This window comes from Mauremys reevesii, linkage group 8, assembly GCF_016161935.1.
Source record: "Mauremys reevesii isolate NIE-2019 linkage group 8, ASM1616193v1, whole genome shotgun sequence".
NCBI classification, from domain to species: Eukaryota; Metazoa; Chordata; order Testudines; family Geoemydidae; genus Mauremys; species Mauremys reevesii.
In genome coordinates, this window is record NC_052630.1 from 88,449,570 (window position 1) to 88,463,927 (window position 14,358).

At 42.5% G+C, this 14,358-nt stretch overlaps 1 long non-coding RNA gene across 1 annotated transcript in view; it reads right to left on the minus strand.

Annotated features, from left to right (window-relative positions):
• Window positions 1–14,233, minus strand: part of LOC120370950 — a 43,803-nt gene extending 29,570 nt beyond the window's left edge. Inside the window, exon 1 of the long non-coding RNA XR_005584079.1 lies at window positions 14,124–14,233. This is a non-coding gene — a long non-coding RNA (uncharacterized LOC120370950). The remainder of the gene's footprint in view (window positions 1–14,123) is intronic.
• Between the last annotated feature and the right edge of the window lie 125 nt (window positions 14,234–14,358).

Genomic DNA, 14,358 nt, shown 5'->3' on the forward strand with positions numbered 1-14,358 from the left:
GCCTACAATGGCATGTGGCCCATTGGCGACTGCCAGGAGAAAAAAATTCCCCAACAGCCAGAGAGGGACACTCAATGAGAACAGCCCTGAGTTACTACAGAGAATTCTTTCCCAAGTATCTGCCTGGCAAGTCTTGCCCACATGCTCAAGGTCTAACTGATGGCCGTACTTGGGGTCAAGAAGGAATTTCCCCCCAGGTCAGATTGGCAGAGACACTGGGTTTTTTGTTTTTGTTTTTTTTGCTTTCCTCTGCAGCATGGAATACAGGTCACTTGAGGTTTAAACTAGCATAAATGTCAGATTCTCTGTAACAATGTCTTTAAACCAGAAGTAGGCAAACTAAGGCCCGCGGGCCAGATATGGCCCCCGGGACCCTCCTGCCCGACCCCTGAGCTCCTGGCCTGGGAGGCTAGCCCCCGGACCTTACAATAAATCTAAGCATGCAGATAGAAAGTGGACTATAAATGGGATGGAACTGGAAAGCAGGCAACAAAAGAGTAAATGTGGCTGTCTTCCACCATGCCCTTCACAGTAGTAGCATGGCCCTGCTCTGTTTGGAAAAGGGAAGTGTGGCTTGACTGAGGAGGGCTGGGCGGGGGCGGTGGGAACAAGCGGCCACCATTGTCTCTCTCAGACCCCAGTGCCAAATCTCGTCCATACACACCTCTGAACTCCCACCAGAACTACATTATAGCACCACCAGTGTTATTGCAAAGGTGGTCTGGGCAGGGTGAGGGCATGGTCATTGCCCAGCCCTGCTCCACTCTGGCTAGGGTTCTGCAGAAGGTGCTATGAAAGTTCAGCATGCATTGCTTCTCCTGCAGGTCCTCCCCATTGGCTCTGGTAGGGTTCTGCTGGTCTCCCTCCTCCAGTGGCAAAATGTCTTTTACCACGGCTACTGTTACTATCCCCCGCTTCATCCTGCAGTGAGACAATGGCTGGGAAAGCCACAGTCTACCCTACATGGTATATTAATTCATTCGTGTTTGTAAGGTTCTCGTAACAGTGATGGAAACCATACAAATACCTAGACAGTCAAATAGACACTCCCCTCTGGAATACAGACAGGCTCCTCATCCCATGTTAATAAAACACTTGTACAGCTGAACTGTGTTTTACATTTTAAAGAGAAATTAAAGTGTGTTGCTTAATAGAGCAAGAGACTAAAATTCAGGACTGTGGGACTGAGATCCTCAGGCCAAGTAAAATGTACAAAGTAGCATAAAGGTGCTCTACAAGCCCCCTTTCCATCTGGGGAAGAAGTCGTCTGGAGCTGGCACTGCCAAAAGACTGTCACAAAGCTGCCTTCCGAGGACCACTCGAGTCCTGGAGTAGGAAGTGGACTGCAGGCTTGGCTGGAGCCACACCGCACACAGCACTTCGGAGACTCCACTAGGTCCATGGGGCTGTGGAGAGGCCACCATAATTGAGGTATAACCCTAGGGGCCGGTCGAAATTAAGCCAGAAGCCTATCCGCTCCTGGAGCGGTCCAGGATCAGGAGGATACAATGGTGGCTTAAAGCTACCTTAGCCTCTCCTCTCCCTGGGCTGCAAATTCTGTGCTGTGTCTGAGAGGTCTCACTCCTGGACTCTTCTAATTGATTCATGGTTCTGTCACTTAACTGCTCGATGCCTCAGTTTACCTATCTGTACACTAATACTTACCTCATGATTGTGGTGAGACACACTATTGCACTGAGATTCTTGAATGAAAACAGTGGTGGCCCTTAAAAGCTTGACAACTGCCTTAAATAGATTTTGCAGCTGAATAATTTCACTATTTGCAGTGTTCAGTACATTTCCTATAGTACTCTATGGATAGAAGGGAACATTGGTGATACTGAGCTAAGCTTAAAGTGACAAATTAGGAGGCATAACTGAATTATTAGTATTGTATTATGTAGGCTTGTGCTTTCAAGAGTCATGATGGTGATGATTTTTCTAGTAGAAGAGGATACAAGGAAGGAATGAAAATTGCATGTTAAACAGGATATTGCAGACAATGGGAAAGTTAGAGCACAGATTAATTCAAGTTTGTGAAACAGATTTCACAAAGTCGTAACTTTGCACGGCAATGAACTAGCATCTGCTCAACCAGAGCTAAATATCTTTATGTTAAGACATTTAAATCATAAATATTCTGGATACTTGAATGGCCATTTCCAAAACTGTGCCCTAGTGAAGACTTAGATTAGTAGAGAAAAGAAAGTATCTTCATATTTCTACTTTAACAGCCTAATGGTGACAGTCAGTCAATGGCCAGCCTGCAAATCCTAGGAGGCATTGAAATGGAAAATCTGTATTGTAGCATTTGACAGCAACTATATAAATAAGTTCTGCTTAATTATGACAAATAGTCTTTGTATTTCTATTATAGAAACTTTCCTATGAGTAAAGCTGGAAGCTTCTAAGAACCGTATCTGACTAATGTGGTAGAACACTTGGCTGCTTTAAGGCTTAAAAACAAAAACCATTTTTAAAAAAGGTTACTATTGTGACACCAGCTGATAAAAGCCAAAAATCCTCAGGCTATCTGAGGATAAGGTGGGAAGGGGATGAGGGAGGGTGCTCACTTGCTGCCAGTAGCATAGTCAACGATAAACTAGTTTACCCACTTCTCATTTGGGGGACCTGGAGCTTATTTTAAAAAAAAAGTGGGTAACCTAAACTAAGCCACTACATCCCTGCTTTCTGCCATACAACACTGCAGGCTGAGATCCAGGTTGTGACTAGTCCTTGCATAGCCTCACCCTCCTCTGCCATGCATCCTGCAAAGGGGACAGTCTCTGCCTTTAGGCAAGGAGAGGAACTGCAGGACACACATCGCCCCAAAGGGCTATGGACCTACACTTTCCACAGAGGGAAAGTCTAAAAGACTTCTCCCTTCTCAAGATCCCCGCTGGGATGCTGCTGTCCTGAACTATCCCTTGCTCAGGGATGTGTCTTAAAAGCACACTGTGTTGTCACATTATAGGGTATTTCCAATGAAGTGCCTTGAGATATCGTGGGATGTTAATGGCACCAATAAGCTGTCATCCATCCTCCAGACAAGCTTGTAAAAGGGCCAGCAGAACTATCTAAGTGAAACCAGCATTTTTGGGTGGGGAGGTTCTTCCCTCCTTCAAAGACCAAGAAGGACTAGTAGATGCTTCTTTCTGAAGTCCGTCAGACTTTCGGCCTAAAGCAGTCAGCTTGAGAGCAACAGAGGGTGCTGCTTCTTCTACATGGTGAACAAGGGGCAGCAGTTTGAAAGTGACTTGCTTAGGTATTACTCGGCTATGATTTTAAGTGTCTATAATATTACTTGACTACAAGTCACACAGATGGCAGTCCATTTGCTGTGCAGTCTACTCACTTTTATAGTTCAATTATGTCTCTGCATTTTTTGTTCTGTGCTGTACCCTGCTACCACTGCTGTTAGCTCTGTCTGTCTGTCCCAAGAAGCAAGAAACCAACCCTTTATAGGCCATCAACCTTAACTTGAACTTTCAGGAGCCTGATGCTTTCTACTTTGGGCATTACACTTCTGGCTCAAGCTTTTTGCAAAGGGATACCAAATGTTTGCCAAAATTTAGGCAACAGCTTTCCCCCCCCAGCATACCCCATCTCACAGCCAGCATGGAGGTCAATCACGAAGAAGGGAGGCAAGGGCATCAGGACACTCCACATTTTGTAGGGTTTGAGGCAGAATGCACCAATGTTGTCCGAATAACTAATAAACATTAACACCAACATGTTCAAGAGTATTTACTGATTTTGGTTGTTTGATTAGAGACACCTTGGGTCTGATTGCTAGAAGAGTTAGGCACCCATAGCTCCCTCCTTGATCTCAGCTGGAGAAGGCTCAGCACTTCTGAAAAATCAAGACCTACTTGTCTTAAGTTTAGTACCAAAGAACAGTGAAACCCCAAATTAGGAGCTAATCCACATTTTGAGAAGTGTTTACACAGGCAAGCAGACAGGTGGATGGAAGGGCATTGTAGGTCACTTACCAACCACCAGGCCTTTACGCCCATCCACATAGCATATTTAGATGTTTGTTTCTCATACACTTTACTTCGCTGGACAACACTGTGCTTGGAAACTGAGCTGAATGCATTTATGAAACAAAATGCAACTTTTTGAGGAACAAAGCTGGAAAACCAAGTTCTATCAGCTGCACCAGGGCAGGTTCATTAATACCAGTGGAGACCTGCAGGTATAATTAAGAGTATGTGCCCCCCTCCTTTAAAAAAAAACCCAACAACAACCACCTCAGTGCATTTCTCCGAAAGACTTCAGAATGCATCAGCTAATACATATTTCAGCCATACATATTCAGATGGCTGAAATATGTATGGCTGAATAACTAGCTAAGCCCTTCTGCAGGAATTGTCAAACCTTGTAAATTTCACTTCTTCTCCAGTGTCATTAGGATAGCTATTAATGTCTGTTTCCTTAAAGCATTTTATTTGCATTTACTTCTAAGTTCAGCCATATGCGACTATTTTCATGGGAACAAATGTAATCTTTATTTAATTCAGTCATGATCTGGGACTCCAGGTACAAGAGAACTGCTCCACTGAGTGTGGTACAATCTGTGATTCCAGATGTGCAAGATGCTACTAGAGAAATAAAGTTCTAAAGTTGAAGCAAATGTGAAATAAGTTAATTCACAGTTTATCTACTGAACTCCCTCTAGAAAGACTTCAGCACAGAATATCTTTAATTAATTAGCCTTTATTTTTTAAAATATTTTGTCCCTCCTTTGAAGTCTTCCTTATGCTTCCTGGTTCACTGTAGATATCTCAGAATACATCAGTAACATCACACATATAACACAAAACTCATTGCAAGCAATGTAATTTGCGATGTCACACATATTTTGGGATATGTTCAGCAAACCAGGAAGTACCAAAAGGGTTTTCTAGAGGTGGGGGAGAGGGAGGAAGGGTGGTTGGTTTTTTAAATGTAGAATTCAAACTAAGTTCTGTGCTTAATGTCCCCAGCAGGCTGAGTGTCATTTTAGTGTTAGAGTTCACATTTAAGGGAAAGTTTCCATTTCACGTACCTTAGGCCATTGAAGACTGACAGATTGTCAGGGGATAATGATTATTTCTTACTGAGTCAGTTGAAATATTGCACTTTAAAGATTCTGCTGCCAAGTGGGAGATCATGGCATTTGCAACAGCTAGATCTGGACATGGTACTGATGATATTTATGGACTGTAACTAATGGAAAAATATCAGTGAGCTGTCCCAGAGCAGATTTCTTTTTAAACTATACAGAGTTTAAAGAAAATGTGATGAGAGAAGTTGTGTTACCATTTATCCTATGCTAGTTGGCTGGAAAATTATTAGGACATTAAGAATCTGTTTAAATTCTACTACAAAAATCAACTCTTTCAATGGCTCTGTACCTTAGATGGCGTCTGAAAAAATCTCCATGTTTATTAAAGTTGACAATTCCCCATCTTTTTCCATAGACACCAGTCCTGGTCCCATGGAAGCCAATGGGAGTTTTATCTTTGACAGCAATGGGAACAGGCTTGGGCCCAACAGTAGACCAGTATTTCATGTGTTAAAAATAACTATTGACCAATTCATTGGGAACGTAGATGCTGGGAGCTACCTTTTCCAAATAGAAGCAGTGTTTAAAGAAAGCTGCCAAAGTCTTAAGAAACATCCATTTCACAATAGAGATCCTGTTGGTAAAAATGGAAATCCATAGCAAATGGAGCCAGTTTTCCTGTCTCATTATATGTGGGTGCAGAGGAGGAAGTTGCAATAATCTTTGCTGTTTCATAATAAAAGAAAAGAACATCACCTACTTGTAGAGCAACAGAATGTTGATTCCAGATTAGAGCTATAACTCCCACAAAACTCAATTAAGAGTTTCCACAGGTCCTTGTTTTGCTGGCAGGGAGCTAGGAAAATGTTCGTGGTTTCTAAGTGAATGATAGTGACCACTAATGAAGTTTAGAACTTCGCTGCTGTACAAGTATTGGATTATCTGCCAGAATGACTTTCTAGAGATCAGTCTTATTAGCAGCAGGGCTTATGTAGCCAAGATATCGAGAGAACAGAAAAAATAGGACACTGTAGTAAAATAGTATGTGTATACTAGCATGCATGATGCACGGGAATTATGATGGAAGGGCAGGGCAGAGCTGCAACGTACTGAGGAAGTGTGTCCTACCAGTACTCTGGGTACGGTTGCTATGAGCTGAAAGACCAGAGAAAGTGGAAAGATTTGCTTCTGGAATTCACCACCCACTTCTACAAGAACACTGTTCCAGAGCTCTTTTGATATTATGTTTTTGACTGCTAGTCTAGAGACAAAACTGCAGTGGTTAAGAACCCTAAATTCTGCAAGTACATTTTTTCCCCCAAAAAGAAAACTTTGATTTCCCCCATCTTCACCTCAACAAAACAAGCATTCTCTGCTTGGTACAGAATGAGTTTTAAATGGCCAGATTAAAATCCTGCTGCCATGAAATTAACAGGACATCTGGTGCTAAACAATTACTATAAAAAAATCAAAACAAAAAGACCAAGAAGAATTTCTCTTTATAAGTTATCTAGGTTACATCTGGCAGTCAGATATCAAGGCAGAGCACTAGCTGTAATGATGCTACAGCCATTATGGAATAATTCTGTAGAGCAGACATGGGTTTAAATAAATGTCCAATTAAACAGGGATCTTTTGAGCTTTAAACAGTGCCACATAATTATGAATAGCAGTTCTAGTAAAGATACAACAATAATGATTTAATGACAGGAGCAGGAAAGAAGTTTACCACTTAGATAGTTTCCACTTTTGCCTAGGAAATTCCATGGTTCATTTCTCAGGTGCTAGCAAGTTTTATCATGATTTCCTGTCACATTGGCTAATGATTGAGGGTCAGATGATTTTTGGCCATTGCCTAGATGTGCAAAGTGGTAGCAGGATGGGTTGGAGAAGCCACACCCCTTCAGAGAAGACAGGCCCAGTCACAGGCTAGGGGTGCTTCCTGCCCTGAAAAGTTTATGATCAGATCGCCCAATCCCGTAAGTTACTCTGCTCCTAGATCACCTTGCAGGATCAGAGCCTAGATAGATGAGAGCTGAGAAAGTCCCAGGCTTGCTTTACCTTTCAATAGCAATCTTCAAAGAAAAGTACTTTGTGTATTCCTTTTGCCTCCTTCACAGACTTGATTTATAGTTCAATTTCATTACCTAACTTTACCAGCCTCCTTCCAGTTATTACATGCAAATAATCTATAATACACAACTTCTGAACTTGGTATTGTAATGAAATTTTATTTCAACACTTGTGTCTTGAATTTGGAAATGTTGACCAAGGATATTTCTAGGAATAAAGGATAATGGGGAGGGGGGGCGGGGAAATCAGTATAGTTACTGGTACCTGATCTCCGGGGCGGGGGGGGGGGGGGGGCAGGGAAAACACGTTTTATTGTCTTAACTGGGAGCTTAGGGTTTTCCAGCTCTTCTGCACCACCTAGGGGTACACATTTTTCTTTGGCTATCCCAGGGGTTTTCAAGCTTTTTTTCATTTGCAGACCCCTAAAAGATTTCAAATGGAGGTGCAGAGTCGGACCCCTTTGGAAATCTTAGTCTGCAGACTCCCAAAGGTCCACAGACCACAAGTTGAAAACCACTGGGCTATTCTGATCTGTGTGTGTCATTTTCATATATGGATGTGTATACAGGTAGGTTTATGGTTTCTTAAAATGCCCATAGCCATGACAACTCACTGTTACATTAAGCCAACCTGAGCCTGAGAAGGAGCCAGAATTTACCAATGTACATTGCCAAAGAGCCAAAGTAATACATCAGCAGCCCACCCCCACCACCCCATCAGCTCCCAGCACCTCCCCCTCCCTCCCCGCACCTCCCAGTCAGCTGGATCATGGTGTGCAGGAGGCTCTGAGGGGGAGGAGGAGGAGCAAGGGCATGGCAGGCTCAGGGGAGGGGGCAGAGCCTGTGGCAGAGCCAGGGGTTGAGCAGTGAGCACCCCCCAGCACATTGGAAAGTTGTCACCTGTAGCTCCAGCCCCGGAATTGGTGCCCATATAAGGAGCCGCATATTAACTTCTGAAGAGCCGCATGTGGCTCCGGAGCCACAGGTTGGCCACCCCTGCATTAAGCTGTGCTGTCCATATTAGCTATGGCGCTGTAGAGACTTAAAAAGACTTTCTTTTCGGTCTCATTCCATATTTCCAAAATTCAGAAGGACAGGGTTGCAAATGTATTTGGGACTCCAAAACAGAGCCATGAAGATTAAACTTAAACCAAAAAAGAGAGTCACTGATCAGTATAAATATAGAAAGTTGTTTTCATTAGCGTGGGACCATTTAACAGCTCATATCATGGAATCATGACAGACTGTTCACCACCATATATATATTTTTGCCTTTTAAAAGAAAAAGAAAAAAAAGCAAACACTTAGGTCCTGATTCCGGTCTCATTTGGTAGATGGTCTCACCAGGTAGTGAGCAAGCTCAGCTATAGTGCATGCATTTTTTCCAAGTGACCATTAATGCATGTACACACAAGTAGCCAAGATGATTATTAGACTCAGTTTAGTTTTTCCAGGACAGTTCCTCCCTAATAATCGTAGATAATCAGAATTCTAGATAGACGTGTAGTAGAGTGCTCAGGAACAGAGTTATGTGGAGATAAGAACCATAGTGCCTAGATATGGGTATCTTTTGTATTCTGTTTTCACCTTTATAACACAGCATGGAACCAGTGCAGCAAAACACATGTTTAATTGCAATCTATAATACTACTCATTTGCTTAAAGCTAAGCCCATGTTTTGCTGGATCATGGCCCATATGCACATCTATTTGAAAATCTTCAAGTACAAATAAAATGAAGACATCTTTGTGATCTGTATATGGTTTGTGCTCCCTGACTTTGTATTCTGCAGATTTTTTTTCTGCTGCCACCACACCAGGTTTCTTCCACCACCTCACTGACTTGCCATCTCTTTATAAAAGATGGCTTGAAATCTAAATCTTAGCTCCCATATACAACTAATGCAAGCACTCACTCATTGCCAGACAAGACCAGTGAGCCTGTTACCCACCCCTTTAACATCCCTCCATGGCTACAGGCCTTGTCTGCTCTGACTTCTCATAATATTTTGCAGCATTATCAGTCACTGTAAGTGCTGTGTGTTGTGGGACATTTGTATGAACAATACAATTAAAGAGATTGATGAGCTTCACCTGTGATCACATCAGAGTTCAGTAGGAGAGCCAAGGGCTGCTCACTGATGGAAGTGAGGGATGACAGCAATAGAGGAACATCTGAGTTTCCTTTACAGCAATGATAGTCAAGGCTTCAGATCAATGCAGAGAAATCAAATTGGCAAGATTCATTTTCATCAAAAAGTGATTAACTAGCTTTAATAGTTACAAAGAGAAAATAAGTAAAAACACCCCAAAATAAAAGGAAACATAGAGCTGTACAGCCGGAATCTATAATCTGCATTCACTGGGTTCATTATACACTTAGGTTGGGCTGTCACAAGCACCTAAGGTGCCCAAAACCCTTTGACACTCCCTGGCTCCTTAGGAAATCCCAGGCTTACAGACCCTCCAAAAAGAGCATCCCTAGAGATAGACCATAGTGCCATATAAGTGGTATTTAGGATTAACTCCTACAATGTCCCATGATGCTAGTGCTCCAGCTAGTATCATGGTCTGTCTTGTGCACCAGGCTTGCCTCACCCCTGTGATAATAGCAATGAGCACTGGCATCACATGTTGAGTCTGCATCACTGGAGAGATGGAATGGTTGCTGCCCCAAGCTAGAACCAACACTGAGCTAGAGATTCCAACCCACAGTCTGGAGTAGCTGCACAGGTTTTTAACCCCCTGATACAATTAGGTTGCCCCAATGCGAGTGCATGGGAAGATTTTTCCCAGAAGTCAGCAGAATAGGCAAGGCATTGAGGGCTAGACAGCAGGGTGTACAGCAAGTGAACAGACCCACACGATACAATGCAGTAGTTATGGAGAATAGGTTGAAGTTCTGTAGTGTGCCCTGCTAGGCTGAGATCACTTTGCTGGCATCCTTCCTCAGTTTTCCTTCTTCCTGAGCTCCCCAATAAACTCCATACACAGGCATCTTTCTGTACAAACACCCCTGATTAGGGCCTGGGTTTAGTCAAAACTGCAAACAAAATTCCAAATCCCAAAACAGATTTCACAGAGGTCCAACTCAATTCTCTGCTTTTAGCAGATCATTTCTAGCCCTGCCTAGCTCAAGTCTTGTTCCCCTGGTGTCTCAAAGTCTTCTACAGCCATCAAAACTCTTTAGCTTTACTCTGTCCCTTTATAGGCTTAAGTGCCTTCCCTTAAGTCCAATTAGGCAGCAGGTAATTAGTCACAGGTACACTGCTTCTTAAAGGAGCCACTCACCCTTCTGATAGCTAAACAGCAGTTTATAGTTACCAACTCAGGAGCACACTTCAGCTTGTGCTTAAATGGCCCCTTGAGCGAAGTTAAACACATGCTTAAGTACTTTCCTGAATAGGGATAACTTACTGAACTAGGTCAAGAGTTTCCTGTAGCCCCTCTGAGTATGTCAACACTGCAATTAAATCCCTATGGCTGGCCTGCATCAGCTGACTGGGGCTCACAGGGCTCCGGCTGTGGGGCTATAAAACTTCAGTGTAAATGTCCAGGCTTGGGCTGGAACCCAGACTCTGGGATCCCACAACAGGGGATGGTCCCAAAGCCCAGGCCTGGGCATATACACTGAAGTTTACAGCCCCACATCCCAAGTCAGCTGACCCAGGCCAGCAACAGGTGTTTAATTGCAGTGTAGACATACTTCTGAGAATGTGTTTGGACTTCCAGTCTCTCATCCTGCCTTGATGCTCCATCCTCATCCCCGTGAGAAGCCTCAACAAGGAGCTAACGACTAGAAAGCAAAGCAGGAGCCACTTGATATTGTCACTGTGACACTGCCCCTTCTTTTCTGCACCCTTTTCTCTTCGCCACTTCTGCCTCCACTGCTGTGGTGGAGGCTGTGCACCTTGACAGTGCACACCACCAGCACTGACATTTCTCTCTTCTATCCTCCTTTGGCCCACTTCACCACCACAGCAGTGTGTTTATAGTAGTTTTGTTTGCTTTGGCTCTGTCCCTATAACACAGAGATTAAACTGGGTCTTTCTTCACCTCCAGGAAGATATATAGCCAACAAGACTGGTGATTATGAAATAACCCTGAGCAGTTCCTGATAGGTAAATGCTTTACAGTATATATTTTAATCCAGTAAATATTATTTCATTGTAGCATATCACTCCAGATATGTCTACTCACTCCAGACAGACCATTATGGCTGGACATGGTATAGTGACTCTCCTCTGCCTTTGGTACCTCCTGCCAACAGCCAATTTGGTTCTGCAGCAGTCTGCCTCTTCCTGTGATTTGGCCCTCTGGCCAGTCCACTTTTAGTCCAACCCCTTCCAGAGAAACCTCAGTCTACCACATCAGATGTTCAGGCCAACTTCAAGCTTTTGGGGCATGCCAGGGTCCTTTGGCTCCAGGGTCTTCACAACTTGCACCTTAGGTAGGAGAACAGAGGCCTGACCTCCATTCTGGGAGCCAAACCAGGGAACCATGTATGAAGCAGAAGAGGTCTGTTTATTGAGACCCTCTGATGTATCCCTAGGCTGCTCCTTACCATGGCCTACAGCTAGGCCTTCCTCATAGTCTCTTCCCCAGCTGACATATTTGCAAGTCCCAAAACAAAAGGGAAACAAACTAACTATGAAGACCAAAAAATAAAAAGTCCTACACCAAGCCTACCTGCCCTAAGGAGGCTCAGACACTTCAGAGGCTCTAGCACTAACTGGTCTACCCAGGCAACTTCAAGGCAGTGTCTGGCACTAGCCAACTAGCTCAAGAGGGCAAATTTAATACCTATCTATAAAAAGGGGAATGAGGACAACCCAAGGAATTCTACATATCAACTTAACTTCGGTACCAAGGAAAATAATAGAGCAAATAATCAATCTATCGATTTGTAGATCCCTAGAAGAAAATAAAGGTGATAAGTAACAGTCAACATGGATTTGTCAAGAACAAATAATGTCATACCAATCTAATATCCTTCTTTGGCAGGGTAAAAAGTCTTTTGGATGGGGGGAAGCAATAAATGTGATATATCTCAAGTTTAGTAAGGCTCTCTCACATGACCTTCTCTGATACTATCACATGACCATCTCATAAACAAACTAGAGAAATACAGCCTAGATGAACTTACTATAAGGTGGTTGCACAACTGGTTGGAAAACTGTCATCAGAGAGTATTCTCACAATCGAGCTGGAAGGACATATCAAGTGGTGTCCTACAGGGATCTGTCCTTGTCTGGATCTATTCAATATCTTCATAAATGATTTAGATAATGGCATAGAGAGTATACTTATAAAGTTTTCAGAAGATACCAAGCTGGGAGGGGTGGCAAGTGCTTTGGAGGACAGGATTAGAATTCAAAATGATCTTGACAAACTGGAGAACTGGTCTGAAACAAATATGATGAAATTCAATAAGGACAAATACAAAGTACTACACTTAGGAAGGAATAATCAGGTACACAATTACACAATGGGAAATGACTGCCTAGGATGGAATACTGCAGAAAGGGATCTGGAAGTTACAATGGATCACAAATTAAATATGAGTCAACAACATAATACTGTTGCAAAAGAAGCAAACATTATTCTGGGGAGTATTAGCAGGAGTGTTGTAAGCAAGACACAAGAAGTAATTCTTCCACTCTACTCAGAACTGATAAGATCACATCTGGAGTATTATGTCCAGTTTTGGGCACCACACCTTGGGAAAGTTGTGGACAAATTGGAGAAAGTCCAGAGGAGAGCAACAAAAATTATTAAAGGTCTACAAAACATGACCTACGAAGAAAGATTGAAAAAATTAGGTTTGTTTAGTCTGGAGAAGAGAAGACTGAGGCAGGATATGATAACAGTCTTCAAGTACACATTAGGTTGTTATATAAAGAAGGGTGATAAATTGTTCTCCTTAATCACCAAGGACAAGACAATAAGTAATGGACTTAAATTGCAGCAAAGGAGATTTAGGTTAGATATTAGGAAAAACTTCTTAACTGTAAGGGTAGTTAAACACTGAAACAAATTATCTAGGGAGGTTGTGGAATCTCTGTCACTGGAGGTTTTTAAGAACAAGTTATCAAAACCTGCCAGGGATGGTTTAGATAATACTTAGTCCTGCACTGAGGCAGGACTAAGATGACATATCAAGGTCCCTTCCAGTCCTACATTTCTATGATTCTATGCTATATGCATGTCTAGATAGATTTTGATATACACAGAATGGGGTGCCATTCAAAAACCAAATCAGCATTTACTGAACCAATTGACATGATTGCAATATTTATATTCCATATTCTTACAGCAGCATGGTAAAATACTGTTAATACTTCCATAAATGTAAGCTATGGGGGCAGTCAATGGTGTCTTTTAATAATGCCCACTCAATTACTCCATTGAATATATTCATGTGTTTACCACACATGTGAGCATGCACACAGACACACCAACATTATAGAAAGATAAATAGTGGAGGAAATGTGCGCCAAATGTTTCAGGAATGTTTGCTGCTGCTATGGAAACCTTTTCCCTCCTTGCTGCTCTGCTGTATGGGATCTATCAGAGTTAACAGCAAGTCCCATTTCCTCTCCATTGAGAAACAAGAGCAATTATAAAATCAGGACATTTATCTAGCATTCTTTCCATGTATTGGGAAACACGATGTTATGGTACTAGATAGGAAATACAAATATAACAGTTGCTTTGATAACAAGCTGCTAAATGCCTTGGAAAGTGTGAAATCAATTGAACCATTTATGCACACACGTGGGCAGAGTTTAGGGGAAAAGCTGCCTTTTCTGTTAAAGCTTCATTACCCCTTATATGCCTCAGCAAACAATTAAAAAATAAAGCTATTTGTGTTGCTCAGGACCAGCAAATATAACACATCACTAAGAAAAGACAGAAAATGGCTTAAGTGCAGGTTAATCCCCTCCCCTCCTTACTCTGCACCAGCTAGTTATGTGAATTTGCATATTATAATCAACTTACTCCTACAGTGATGAGATGCTTATTGATATCCTCCAGCATCCCAAATTCCATTGGCTCTGCTGATAGCCAGTTCATTTTCTGGATGTCACTAGAGCACTCTATGTAGCAGCTGACCTGCTGAAAAACCCAGGCTATGTACTTGCTGAGAAATATGTTTCATTAGAATGAAAGAGAGATGGGTAGTCCACCTCAATCAGGCCAGAAGCACAATGATTAACACTTATGGTTTCCATTA